The sequence below is a fragment of the Heliconius melpomene genome, chromosome 12 (assembly GCF_056956725.1).
Source record: "Heliconius melpomene rosina isolate 202511_hmr_F chromosome 12, ASM5695672v1, whole genome shotgun sequence".
Taxonomy (NCBI): domain Eukaryota; kingdom Metazoa; phylum Arthropoda; class Insecta; order Lepidoptera; family Nymphalidae; genus Heliconius; species Heliconius melpomene.
In genome coordinates, this window is record NC_140400.1 from 6,157,987 (window position 1) to 6,172,498 (window position 14,512).

The window sequence follows — 14,512 nt, forward strand, 5'->3', positions numbered from 1 at the left end:
CTAGGAAGGCTACTGCCTTACCTAGTCGTAGAGAACGGAGTGTTCCATACGTATGAAGCAGCCTGCAGTAAAGCTTTAAAAACATAATTCCAATATGTTTCAGATTTTTCAGTAGCTATATTATATTAGCCATGTATTAATTAATTATTATTTTGTTATATTACAATTACATGATGAATTAATTAATTCTGTTCGTAGATGTAATTAGTTTCATTATAATGGATAATAAGATACATTACAATATAATATATATTATATACGTATAGATATATTACACCTTATTATGAAATAATTTATTAAGGCTGTCTTGGCGAAGCGACACAAGCGTGTGACTGTAAACTTGAATTGTGGATTCGATTCCCGCACGAGGTAATGAAATATTAAATGCATGTAATTAAATATTTAACAAGATATTAAATGAAATATTCGACCTCCACTCGATGATATGATTATATTTATTTTCATTTTCTCGCTCTGGTAGACTGGGGGATTGTATGTATTAGCACTGCGTTCCTTCTGTCCATTCTGCTATGCGGGAAAAGCGTGAAGTTGCTTCTATTAAATAGACTCAACTATGGTGCTGTTGAGATATCTTAGAAACAGTGGACTTGTATTCAAAGTCTTTAAACATTGTTTAGTCGTGATTCTATATTAAAATGTGATATAAGGTCACGGTAGCGCAGCGGCACAAGTGTATGACTGTTTGCGTGATGCGACGATTGTGAGTTCGATTCCCACTCAAGGGAGTAAAATATTTAATATTTTATTACCTCGCTGTGGTAACTAGGGAAAGTAAGCATTAAACATCCAAAGTCTCGAAAATATGCGTAAAGTGGGGAACAGTGTGTCTTAGTAGGTACTCTTTGCCTACCACTATAGGAAAAATATTCTATAATTATTCAAGTATTCTTTATATTGGAAAGTAGCACAGCTTATGTAGAATCATCACGTAACTAACTATCAGTTTTTACCATGTTCCCACGAAGATGGGTAATAAAAACCCTTGCTAATATCAAGACCAAGCTTGAGAAAGTACATCATATTATATTCTCATTATACTGACAGAACTGATTCTTCAATAATTCTATAAATCATGTAGTGAAGTTTACCAGGCCCAGACGGCTTCAAGGCGATCGTGGCAGAGTGGGGGGGATTTCCGCATATATTTTCATAACCTCGCCAGCACAAAATATCTCAAGAGTTGGATGGTGCATGGGGAACGAAATGTCTTAACTCTTAACACTAGGTTCCCATTGTCTAGCTTGATATGTAGTAAAATAAGATTATACTCATAAGAATAAATTTAATTAACTGAAGCCCCAACTATATGAAATTTCTGGATGAACAGAAGAGATTTTCAGGCTTATTATAATACAGTAGTACTGTAAATGAATGCTGAATTCCAGTAAACGAAACCATTTTAGAATTGCTTTCAGAATGCCTTTATAAAGTGCATCTTTTAGATTTGAAAGTATATTTAGACATTTTTTAATATCACATATTTGTTTTGTGTAGTTGGTAAATATTTATTAGTGTTCATTTTATTTACTTGTATAGAAAACGTTTTTACGGACGTTTTTTTTCTAAATAAATTTGTACGACCTAAGCAAAGTACAACCTACAAATGAGTTGTAACTCACTATACATATTTCTATAATATAAGGATCAAAATCGAAAAATTGAGTGATAAATCACTATCTTTCCTTTTTTTTTTCATCAACCTATCGCCGTCCAATGCTGAACGTAGGCCTCCCTCATCAAGCGCCAACCAACCCGGTCTTGGGCTTCTCGCATCCATCCGGTGCTAGCCACCTTCTTTAAATCGTCCCCTTAAGGAATGAAAATATTTAAAAAAAACTTTATACAAACTCAAATAACAAATATTTAAATGTCTGTATATTTATTTCTATACATTTCGTATGATAATATAAACATCTCACTAACGTGTACTTAATTCAAAAGTTTCTGTATCCACAAATTTTGTCAGCGCAATGGTTCCGCAGATTACTCGTTTTATATTCACATGGACCTTACCATTTTGAACATAAGGGCTATTTTCCAACGAATTTCTACCAAAAACTTGGGCAGTAATTTTGAAGATGCGAGTTGGAAATGCAAATAGAGAAGTGGGTCGACAGAAAGTGTCAAAATTGTGAAATTTCTTGCGGATCCTTCCTTGGAATAACTTGTTTCGTAGTAGTACTTTGGGTAATTGGATTTCTGTCTGTGTGTTATAGTTATAATCGTAGCACAGCTTCTGATTGTAAGCACAAAGGTCGTAAATTCGATTCTCAATCGGGAAAATGAAATATTCACATTTTCTCGCTCTACAAAAAATACAAAGCGCGACGTTGGGTTCCGCCTACTATAGCAAACAAAACGTAATAATTGAAATCATCATGAAATGTTTGGATGCTTTAGGGAATATGGTGGGTTTGATTCTAGTGCGTTGAATTCCGAATTTTCCGAATGTAGAGAACATGTGTTAATACTACCTTTCCCACTCGTGGGAATAAATAATTCCATTTTCACGCTTTAATAACAATACAAAGCACGGCCTCAAAATCCACCCCACTAAGGCAATCGAAAATAAGGCGAAAAGAGGGGAACAGAATGTCTTAACACTAGGGTGCAATAAGGCTAAAAAAGTTAGTGTTCTCTCACTACAAAAAAAATCCAAAAAGTCCTTTAATATCGAATGGTACCCACAAGTACAAAAATACTTTTATTACCCATAGTAGATTAAACTTAAGTTTGCGGAAAATTATTTGACCCAATTTTAAAGTAAATTACAGTCTTGCAACAGCTGGGCTACGACCTCATGCGTGTAAAGTGTTCCAGAACACCCGCCGCCGTCACACATGGCGTTGAATAAGCTTTGTAATAAAGATAGTTGATTTTAATAGTTTTAGATAACAGATAAAAAAAATTATAGAAGAGATAGTTATTGGTTCAATGTCATATCTAATACGCGATGGTTGTGGATTCGATTTCGTCCTCGAACTGCTGATTCGGCTGAATAAAAGATTTAATATTTTGATTTCTTCGAGAATTCGGCGGAAAATGGGGAACAGAAGTGTCCTAATGGGATCGAAGTGTCTTAACACTACGTTCCCAGGTTTCCTCTGCCTACTCCATGCCAAGTGCGAGATACAACGTAAAGCATAAACAAAATTATTCAAATATTTTTTTCATTTTAATACAGAACTTATCACGGGTAAAGTAGGCGTGGATAAAAATGTGCCAATTAGCTACTTGGCGCTAGTTTTATTTTGATGACATAGTTACCTAGTTATGGATTTTTTTTAATTAAAAAGGGTTTAACCAAACGATAAATTTACTCTTTTAAATAGATACTTCATTTAATTCCATTTCCTTCACTCTGGTAATTAAGTAAGTAAGTAAAGCTCGATGTTGAGTTTCAGAATTCAACACACCACGTTTAAAAATTTGATAGGTGCGTGTGGAACAAAGTTTCTTAACACTAGTTTTCCTCTGCCTAACCTGCGATAAGGGAAACAAGTTGAGATTAAAAAAAATAATAATAATAATTAAGTGTTAACGTTTGTAGGTTCAATTCGTTTTAACATGTGTAATAAACGTCTTCCATAATCGAATATCGATTATCGAAGACGTTTATTACACATGTTAAATTATGGAATGGAAAAAAATGGTTTCCAAAAACGTATAATACTGAATGTACGCGATAAATCCGGTAAAAAGTTTCAATTAAAAAGAATAAAGTGTTTTGACACCAGGGTCCCTACGCCTATCATGCTATATAGGATAAACCTAGACTTTGTTTAATTGAAGACCTAACTTCAGGAACTATAGTTACTTATAATTATTTCCATTTTACTATAAAAACCAGCAAAGAATAATAAACAACATTAAAATCACATAATTCTCAACATAAAAGCAGTCGTAGTCCGTTCCGGGCTATTTCGTACACGCACTTGACCCGCCCTTAGATTACTAACACCTAGCGGCATTTTAAATATTCCACGAGGCCAGGTCTTTCAAAACTCAGATAGTCTTGATAAGCTTAAAATAGCTGGAGATTTTGATGAGTTTTCTCACTTGAATGTAGGTTGACCTTTGACGTCTTTAACCCTAAACCTTTAGTAGTGATTGGTTTCGTCTACACTCTACACTTCAAAATTTTTCTTTACACTTTTGACACTTTGTAAAAGTGGAAGCTAACTTTAACCCTAGGCGCAGTGATCGCGGGTTACATTGAAGCTATTAACGTGACATGACATAGCTTTTCCTCGGTAAAGGGACTATGAAACACGCAAACAATTTTTCAATTTCAACCAATAGTTCCTGAGGTTAGCGCGGTCAATCCAACAAACTAGGTTGAACTACGCGATGCCCGCTTCGTAAAATCAATGTATACACATTTTTACATTAATTTTACATGTTTTTTTTAATTACTTCTATTTCGACGAGCGGGAAAAATATCAATTCAGCTCAAAATTTTCAGCTACCATGACCTCAATTGCGATGCTATCTCAAAAATCTCGACAAAATGTGAGGTAAATCAAACTAGTGACCTAATAAATGACCAAACGAGATTCATTCCCAGATTCCACCTGTAATATCTCAGCATTGGCATTTGAATTATTCATGGACCGCTACCGGCGTTACATCCCGTATAATATAGCCTAATAATGAATATTCAATAAGAATTTATAAGTCAAATTTTATATAAACAATCTTCTATTGTAATTTTCATTGTAAATTATTCAAAAAATCAAATCATTCGAGGCAATTGTGGCGCAGGGGCACGTGAATGTGAGTGTGTATACGTGGTGGTAGTGGATTCGATTCTCACAGCCCCAGAGAGAATTTTCAATTCCTCACTCTGGGAACAAACTCGGCGTTAAGTTTCAAAATTCAATAAGTAATATCTTAAAAATGGGCTGAAAATGGGAATTTGTCTTAACACTGGGTTCCCTGAGGGATATAGCGTGAAAAAATAAATAAAAAAAAAAAACAATATAAATTACAAGTTTAAACGATGCTAATGGTCGAAACTCGAAAATGTATTTAAAATTCGAGGCACGAAACAAAATAGTTGCCGAGCTTCGAGCTGGATTAATCTGATATGAATGTGAATAGGTTATTGTTAAAATATCATATTTTACACGAGGATATTTCATGATTGAGGCCCTCGTGGCCCAGTGGGACAGCTTCTCAATGTAAATGCGATGGTTGTGGATTTGATCCCCAATTAAGTGATTCATGTTTAAATTATTATCATTTTCCCGATCAAGTAAATAAAGCACGGCGTTAAGTTCCGCCACTTAATACGCAATATTTAAAATAAACACATTTTAAACCGTGTCAGTCAGTATCGGACGTATAGAAGGGTAGGCAGAGAAAATTAATGTTAAAACAATCCCTTCCCTTTTCACACCAATTTTCTAGACATAGCGGGTTGAGTGGCGTAACTCAACACCGCCCTTTGCTTTTGAGCGAAATGAAAATGATTCCATTTCTCGAGTAGGAATCGAACCCGTTGCGGTTTTTAATAGGCAGACCTAACTTGCCAATATATATCTGTAATCAAGAATTTACTTCACCCATTTGACGGCTATTAGTACCTTATCCAGACATGACGTCAAATACCCGTTGAAAACGTAGATTGAAATATTGAACATTTGTACCGATTTGCGGACCTTTGACCGCAGCAAAACGAATCGGATCGATAGATGTCCTCCGTGACAGGCTATATAAAGCTGCATCTGCTTTATTTTTGCTATCTTTTCTATACAAATGATGTGAACTCTTATGAGAAGCCAGGAGTTGCGTAGGGACACAAGCGTGCGACTATAATCACGACAGGTTCGATTCCCACTCAAGGAAATTAAATATTAAATATTTTTATTTTCCTCTGGTCCAACGGAGTAAAGCGCGCCGATGAGTTTAGCCACTCAATGAACAATGACTCTAGAGTTCGGTGGAAAGTGGGGAACATAGGTGTCGTAATGGGAACAGAGTGTCTTAACACTAGGCTCCCAGGTAAAGTTAATCAAATAAAGTTAACACAAATTACTGGTCACGTTACCCCTGGTATTCTGTTCCCATCAAGACACTTCTGTTGCCTATTCCCGTGATCTACGTTCACGATCTATGTTGATAGTATAAATGGTTTTTTTTTAAGGAATTCTATTTTAAATTACGTGCCGAAGTTTGTGTAAAATAGGAGACATTGTTTAGTAACGAAACTAAACACCACACTCTGTTTTGTTATAGTTTATCAAAATGAGGAAATGAAAATATTCCATTCTCCCGGGCGAGAATCAAACCCACAATCAACGAATTTACAGTTAAACGTTATATTGCTGCGCCATAATGACCTCAAATTTTCACCTTCCTTCCTTCAATAAAATGTACTGGAGAACATTTAAAAAATTTAGAGCTCTTTCCTTTCCTTTCTTTTGTGTGGAATCTATTGTGATGGTATAAATGGTTTTTATTTAAACCTAGAATAAAGTTAGTCTTTTCGACTTTCCAAGTACTTTTCTTCGGGCGAAATAAATTTTACGTTCCAGCGAGAAGATAAAACAGGGCGTTATTCTTAGCGCGCTTCTTTATATAAATATACCTATTTAAAGTTGAATTTGGTTTTCGGGTATAATTATTTAAAATAGCTTATATCTTGCTTTATATTTAAATGTAAAACTAAAGAAGTCATGACGTAGGAGCACAAGTGTGCGACTGGTTGTGGGTTCGATCCCCACTTGAGGAAATCGGAGTGTCTTAACTCTAGGTTCCTTCTGTCTACTCTACCGTTTGCGGGATACAGCATGGAGCTAAATATAATACTAATGATGCAAAATAATATAGCTTTCTTCGATAAATATATATAAAATAGACATTCCGCCTTTTAACATGATACTATATTACCCTGTTATTTATAACATATTTGCTAAAATTATACAAGTGGATGCAATTCGCAAGGCGAAGGCTATGCTTGGCATTTGTGTGAGTGTTTATAAAGGTGAAGCCAGAAAAAAACTTAAAAATGGAACTTATTATTAGAAATCAATAAAAAAATCCAACATAAAAAATATATCTACAGGTACTTTCTACTCCGGACATTGTACTTTATTAATTTCAATCAGTTATATCATCGTAGAACAGCGGTGTGTTTTTTCTTTTTTTCTGCTCGTTCACATATATTTTTCCATTCTTGTACAGTGACAGTGTTTTTTTTTTTCTTGAATGGCGTTTCGAGCGTGCCAGTATTTTTTTTTTATTTATTTTTTTTTCTTTCACTTCTACAAAATCGAACACAGAAATGCTATCTTTATGAGAGGTATAGGTCGGTTGTCAAAATGCACTATAATATGCCGGTTTAGGCCAAGCTAGTGACGTTCCACCTTCACTATATATGGACACTCACACAAATGCAAAGCTCAACTTAGACCTCGCAGACTGTAGACTAGTTATGCATATTCTAAAGCGCTGTCTGTGGTAGATTAGTCAAAATCCGTATACTAGCTGAAAACATAAACAGACTAACTCGTAAGTACTAATAATAACATCTAACTTTGTTAAATAATTTACATGTTATATTTTAGCACTAGTTACAGTCTAAGGATGTACCTTAATGAAATATAAATAATAATTAGCAGAAACAGTATAGTGTAGAGACACTCCGTTCTCACGTTCCTCCCGCTTACGAGCTATATTTAGGTAGCGAAATCTAACAAGCTATAGTGCGTATTTCTTAATGCCGAAAAATAATTTATATGAGTATGTCCTCTGAGAAGGAATCGAACCCAACTTTGCCAAGGCAAACAAACTCTTAGAATGAACTGCAAAGAAGTATGCAGTGACGTGACTTTTCGACTATTTTTTAGCTTTATGCACTATATTCTGCATATACAATATAGGGTAGGCAAAGTAAACATTGCGAGATAAGTGGCGAAACTGAACGCCGAGCTTAGTCTTGTTACCAGAGCTGGGCGAGGAAATTAAATAATTAATTCACCGGAATGGATATCGAACCTACAATCGTCGTGTTTTTAGGAGTCTCTAATGCCATACCAAATACAGACAAAAATAATCTTCACAACGAAAAATTATAATTCTAGTATTCTTGACGTTTCGGATTTGACAGATGAAGTGTTGTTGTCGCTTCAAAATAATTATAATGAGCTCGGTGACAGCTCGATAGATTGCAATTAACGCCATCACTAACAGACACAAAGGCAAAACATTTAATTTAGAAATATAAAATCCATTTTACATTTAAGCAATATTTGAAATTATTTTTTATTTCTGTGATAAATAATAACAGAAGAATTTCAAATAATAAGTGTTTATAGGTCGAATTTTAAAAATAATAATCTTTTTTTTTATAAGGTACGTTCATCCAAATTAATATTATAAATGTATTCTGTTTGTCCATTTGTTTATTTATTACAGTTTCATACCTATCATACTCAAAAGGTATAAAAAGATTCATGTCAAAATTAATGTTTTTATTTCATTGAAAATAAAAATATTTTTTGTGTTCACCGTTTCAGTTCGGTCCAGGGCAACTGTATATTTTTTATCTATATGTATTTCTCGCGACAGAGAATTTTTATCTTTTTTGATTTTTCTAACCGCTTTATATGCACATAGGATGTCAGGGGGAAATCTTTATAATCAACCATACAAGAGACACAGTACCATCCATACCTATATAATAAATTCGTAAGTAACACTGTCTTTCTGTCTTTTACGCAATCAGGGCCAAACCGCTACTTTAATTGTGATAAAATACTCATATAGAGATACTTGAGGGTCTCGGGATGAACATAGGATACTTTTTTTTCTCATATTTGTAATATTTTCGATATATACCAATATATTAAAATACTTATTAATTTGAAATGCAATTTATTCCGCCATGTTAATAACAACCGTCGTTGCTAAGCAACGATTTGCAAAGTTTGATGTTAGAAAACGTCACCCAAAATGAGCGTGCTTAACGCGTCTCTCTATTGAAAAGTGAAAATCATTTCATAAATATACTTAATAAATATTGATATAGTTCAAGCAAGCGTAGCCGTGTTCGGGTCAACTAGTAGAGATATAAAAATTAAAATATATATGTCTCGGCCAATAATCGAACCCAGATCTATCCTTTATATTATGTAACAATTTAGTCTTTAGAAATATAAGGCTATGTAATAGGTTATATCTAATCGTGAAGCCTATGATTGTATATGTAATCCCCATTCGTGACAATTAAACGCAGCGTTAAGTTCCGCTACTCAAAACACAATATATTTAAAGCGAAAAAAGTCTATAACAGAACAATCTATAATAAATACCTACATATGATGTTTTGAAGTACGCAATTTGCGGTTACTAATTCCCTTGTCAGATCACGCAACTGTTATCAATCACGGAGGCGGAGAGGCGGAGAGGCGGGCAGAGGCAAACTGATAACGACCTTTTTGAGTACATATTGTTGTAGGTACGAGTATAGTAGGTAATATAATAGATTTTGATATTTTTAGCTATATTATTCGTCATAATTTATTAAGAAGCTGTCATGGCGCCAAAGTAATGTTTTTAAAAACATTTAAGTATACTTATTTTATTTATTATATAATTATAAATTATAAAATCAGCATCCCGCACACAGCAGGGTAGGCAGAGGAAACCTAGTGTTAAGACACTCCGTTCCCCACTTTCTGCCGAATTCCTAACCTCTTTTTTTTACAGAAGTCGGTTAGTAAAAAGAAAATTCATTACAACCTACTCAGTAATAATTCTCGTTTCTAGACCGTTTAAAAGCTTTTTAGTTTTCATTACAGCATTTTAAAGCACTGCACTGTATTGCACTGCACTGCAGAAAAAGGTGTATTTTTTTAAATATAAACGAGGTCTTGAGTTCCGCTATTCTAACGCCTCGATAAATAACGTTAATGTGGTTACTTTACAGCTCCAAAGGAATTAAGAGGATATTTAAGATTGTTCTTTCTCTGTTAAATGAATAGTTTTGTGTATATTAAAATATATTTTATATGAAAAAGAATGTAGCTCGATTTAAACTTGTGACGGTTTGTTCTTTTTCGGAGAGTTTTTATAATAAATAAAATTAATTTTTAATAAAACGCTTATTACAAAAGGTATCCCTCATATAGCAGGGTACCTAAGCTGAGAAAACCTGTTCCCAAAGCACTGCCTAATTACAGGACAATGTATCTTAAGTAGGGTGTGCTTTGTTACCAGAGGGAGATAATAAATTTTACCCCCAAGTGGGAATCGAATGTTATATGTCAATTTTCTTATATACCATTTACTATAGAAAAGGCTTCTTTGAAAGTTACTTTAACGCAGCAATAAAAAAGAGGTAGGTAAAGGTATAGACAAAATATATAAAACCTTACAAGAAAGTTTTATAGACGAACTAAAGTAAATTGGAAGACACGACACTTTCTGATTTATCAACCTTATTTCAAGCAATCTAACTTGGGATGAATGGTGGACGAAGATTCTATTAGTTTTATTGATAACTTATTCTGTTTATTTTAATATAAGTAAAAATTAAAAGAGAAGAGAAAAGAAAGAGAAATTTCACTTTACATCTCGCATCTACCAGAGTAATTACATTCATCATCATCATCATCATCAGCCTGTCCTCGTCCACTGCTGGACATAGGCCTCTCCAATGGCACGCCACTGAGCTCGATCTTCAGCTCTTCGCATCCAGCCGCTGCCCACCACTTTACGAATCGTCACCAAAACGTCACCCCATCTAGCTGGAGGACGTCCTACATTACGCTTGCCGAGGCGTGGTCTCCACTGTAGAATGCGCTTACTCCAACGGTCATCGGTTCTGCGGCAAATGTGACCAGCCCATTGCCACTTCAGCCTGCTAATCCTTTGGGCTATGTCGATAGCATTGGTCCTCTGTCGGATAACTTCATTTTGAATTCGATCCTTCAGAGATATTCCAAGCATAGCCCTTATACCAGAGCGAGGTATAATGAAAACAATAGAGGATTTGATCATATCTAGAATGTATTTCAAAAACGGTAGTATCATTTAAAATTTGGAAAGATAGAGCTGTAAAGAGAATAGATCGGATAACTGTAGTTCTCAATTTCACACATACAGCACAGTAGTGCTAAGACATATTTTCCTCGAGTGGGAGAACCTTGTGGGTTCGATCCCCACATATGACAGATTGTTCTATCGCGGTTACATTTGTCATCTTCTTCTCACTAACAAGCTTCAGTTTATATTATGAAAGGTGAAATGCAAAGTTTTTCACAAAAGGTGTATCAATTTTATGACTACAGTATTTTTTTCTTTTTCCTTTCAAGGCAGATGCGTAAATTAAAACCCCTAAACAAGGATCGAACCCACTATCATAGCGTGAACACTTACAAAGTAACTAAACTTTACCACGATTGTCAAAACATAATAATAAATAATTTTCCAATAACTTTTATAGTACGAACGGTGAATCGAAGTTGGTTTCCGTAGCAGTCTGATTTATAGAGATTCTTTGCAATTTCGAAATTTAACATGAAAAATTTCTTGTTCCTTCGCAGTTCAACTTCTACAGTGTAAAAGATACTCGGTATTTTAATTGAACAAGTTTAGTTTTTTCTATTTGTGTTCAAAATGTAAAGAGTTGATGTTAAAATTATGCTTGAATTTTTACTTTGAAATATTTTTTTAAAGAAACTCTTTAGGCACTATATATTTAGATCTGTATATCTGTAGTATATATGTATGCACTATCTATATGAATATTATAAAGTGTTTGTTTGTTTGAACACTATAATCTCAAGAACTAATGCTTTAAATCGATTTTTTTGTATTTGAGAGTCTTTTTACGGAAGAAGGCTATAGGCTACATTCCATCACGTTAATTTTATATTTATTTATTAAAACTAAACATTACAATTGGTCCGTACCTTTTTTCAACTTTTTTAAAATTATCAACTTTAAATGTCTTTCTTGTTCTCAATAAAAGATAAAAAAATCCCCAGGATAGAGAATGTGTTATGTCTCAAATGCTACTCTGGTTATTTCCTTTTGACCATGGACGAACAACCCTGGCTGTGACATTTACCGTCACAATTGCCCCCTAGATAGCATACTCATATAGGACACTCTGTTCTCGTTTTGAGACAAATTTACATGCCGTGAACTCAACTACGAACTTTGTTTTGTCATAAGAGCGCGGAAATAAAAATATTAAATGATTAATTTCCTCGAATGGGAATCGAACTCACAACCATCGCGCTTACAGTCCAGATAGCCTACCGTATAATCATCTAGCATTATAAAATATTTACAGCTACTTAAATTTGAATCCACTATTCAATCCCAGTTGACAATCATCTAGCTATAAATAATAAGAACTCATACATACATCTAAAGTGCTAAAAGTTTTGAGTGCTGTAAGTTCCTTTGAGATTACATTAACCTAAATTCAAAATTAAACAGGTCAGGGTCTTAATTAAGAGGGTATTTGTATAATTATGTGCTAATTTGATCCCTCGGGGATAGTAAGCGGGGAAGTCCCGGGGTAAACACTTGTTTTATACGCTCCGTTCGTTTTCTTAGATTTAAGGTAAAATTTTGTAGTGATATTTAGAAATATATTTTATATATTTTTCCAGCTTCCTGTATCCCGCTTATAGCAAGGTAGACAGAGGAAGATATTACCATTTAACACCCAATTTCCCGAGAATTCGGCAGAAAGTTAGGAACGAAGGGAGAAACTACAGTGCCGGTCACGTTCTCGGTACTATCTTATATTTTTTTATGAGAAATGTTGTTATATCCGTGATTGGACCGGAACTGGTCCGGAACGATAGTATGAATGCTCTCATTCTTCCTCATATAAAAATATTTTATAATAGACTGAGATAGGAACTTGAGAGGAGATCCTTGAATCAAATTGTCTTTACATCAGGTTCTCTTACCACCAAGTTCCAACCCTGCTATATAAGTTTACGGGGTGAAGCTGAAAAAATATGATTTAATTATATATATTTTAAGAACCGTTTTAAATTATATAAAAAAATACATAGCATGTATTTACACAATGTATGTAATTAATTTTCTAATATAAATTCAGTTTCACACTGCCGCAAATTCTGTTAGCGGTTACAAGAGGACCATTACCGAGGCACCTGCAGTGAATATTTGAACGACCACCGTATTCATCTAGCAGGGTCATTTTATTATGATTATAGCGAAATAACTTGGAAAATCTGAATAAAATAACTTGTTTGTCGTGTAAAATAAATAATTATACTAGTTTAAAAATATAAAATCTTAAGGTTACTGATATTTTAAAAAAGGTGGGGATGAAAATTTGAAGATTCAAATTGTTTTTTTTTTAAGTTAACGATGTATCTTATCTATCTTTTTATTGTAGTAATTTGGAAGCTTAATTTTTTTGTGCTCTAAGGAGATTTCACCTGGATATTCAGTATTGATTTCAGCTTGAAACCTCGTGGCGTTCTTGAGAAAAATCATCTTGACAGACAGACAGAAAGACAGACAGATTGACAGTATAAAATTTAAAAAACGAAAATTTCTATCAACACAAACAAAGTTGCGGGCTACAACTCGTCCAATCCAAAATCACACTGAAGTACTAATTGAAGATAGGTAGCAAGAGAGAAAACCCAAATGAAGTGGTCTTCTGAAAGTCATTCACGATATAGAAGTCGAAAGTCAAAGACAGTCTAATTAATACGTTGATTTGAGGATCAGATAATTAAAACTTGCCAGAATTGAGCTATTTCGGATCAATACAGTCTGGGTTGACGTGGAATGGGTCTGGTCTCTACTGTGTCTACTAATAACGTTTTGGTTAGAAAATGATAAATAAGTATTTGTTAGGATGGTGTTATACTTTTAAATAAATAAAACATATTTATTTCAACCATATCATTATAAGGTACTAGCGGTTATAGGTTCGATCCCCAGTCGAGGAAGTAAAATATTTTATTTACGTTTATATTCCTATTTCTTTGCGCTGGTGTTGAGACAAAGCGCGGCGTTGAATTTTCACTCAACACGCAATGCCTCCAGAATTCGGCAGAAAGTGGGGAACGGAGTGTCTTAACATTAGGTTCCCTCTGCCTACTCTGCTGTGTGCGATATACACTAACATGTAACACTATTGTAACATTGTAACACTAACATGTTGTAAGTTGCTGGTGCCTGTGATTAGTAAGAAGACCGAGCTACAGCTCATTAGGCCTCAACTTTAGTACTATCTATTACTATCAGAATAAATAATTCATTTCTCCGAGTGAGAATCGAACCCAAAACCTTAAAGTTCGCTTTTCATTCGACCATTGCGGCCATACTAAATGACTGTAAATATGTTAAAAGAAAATTTCTCGACCGACACCTGTATTCACTCTATTAAAACTTGGTCAAGCTTTCGAAACGAACTTTTAAAACGTTACGTAACAAAATGCAGGTAAAGTTCGGAGTGTACTACTTTAAACATTAAATA

General features: G+C 34.2%; 1 protein-coding gene across 3 annotated transcripts in view; it reads left to right on the top strand.

Annotated features, from left to right (window-relative positions):
- The window catches only part of Hasp (Hig-anchoring scaffold protein), a 79,513-nt gene that overhangs the window by 33,083 nt on the left and 31,918 nt on the right, over positions 1–14,512 (top strand). The gene's annotated exons all lie outside the window — the stretch shown is intronic.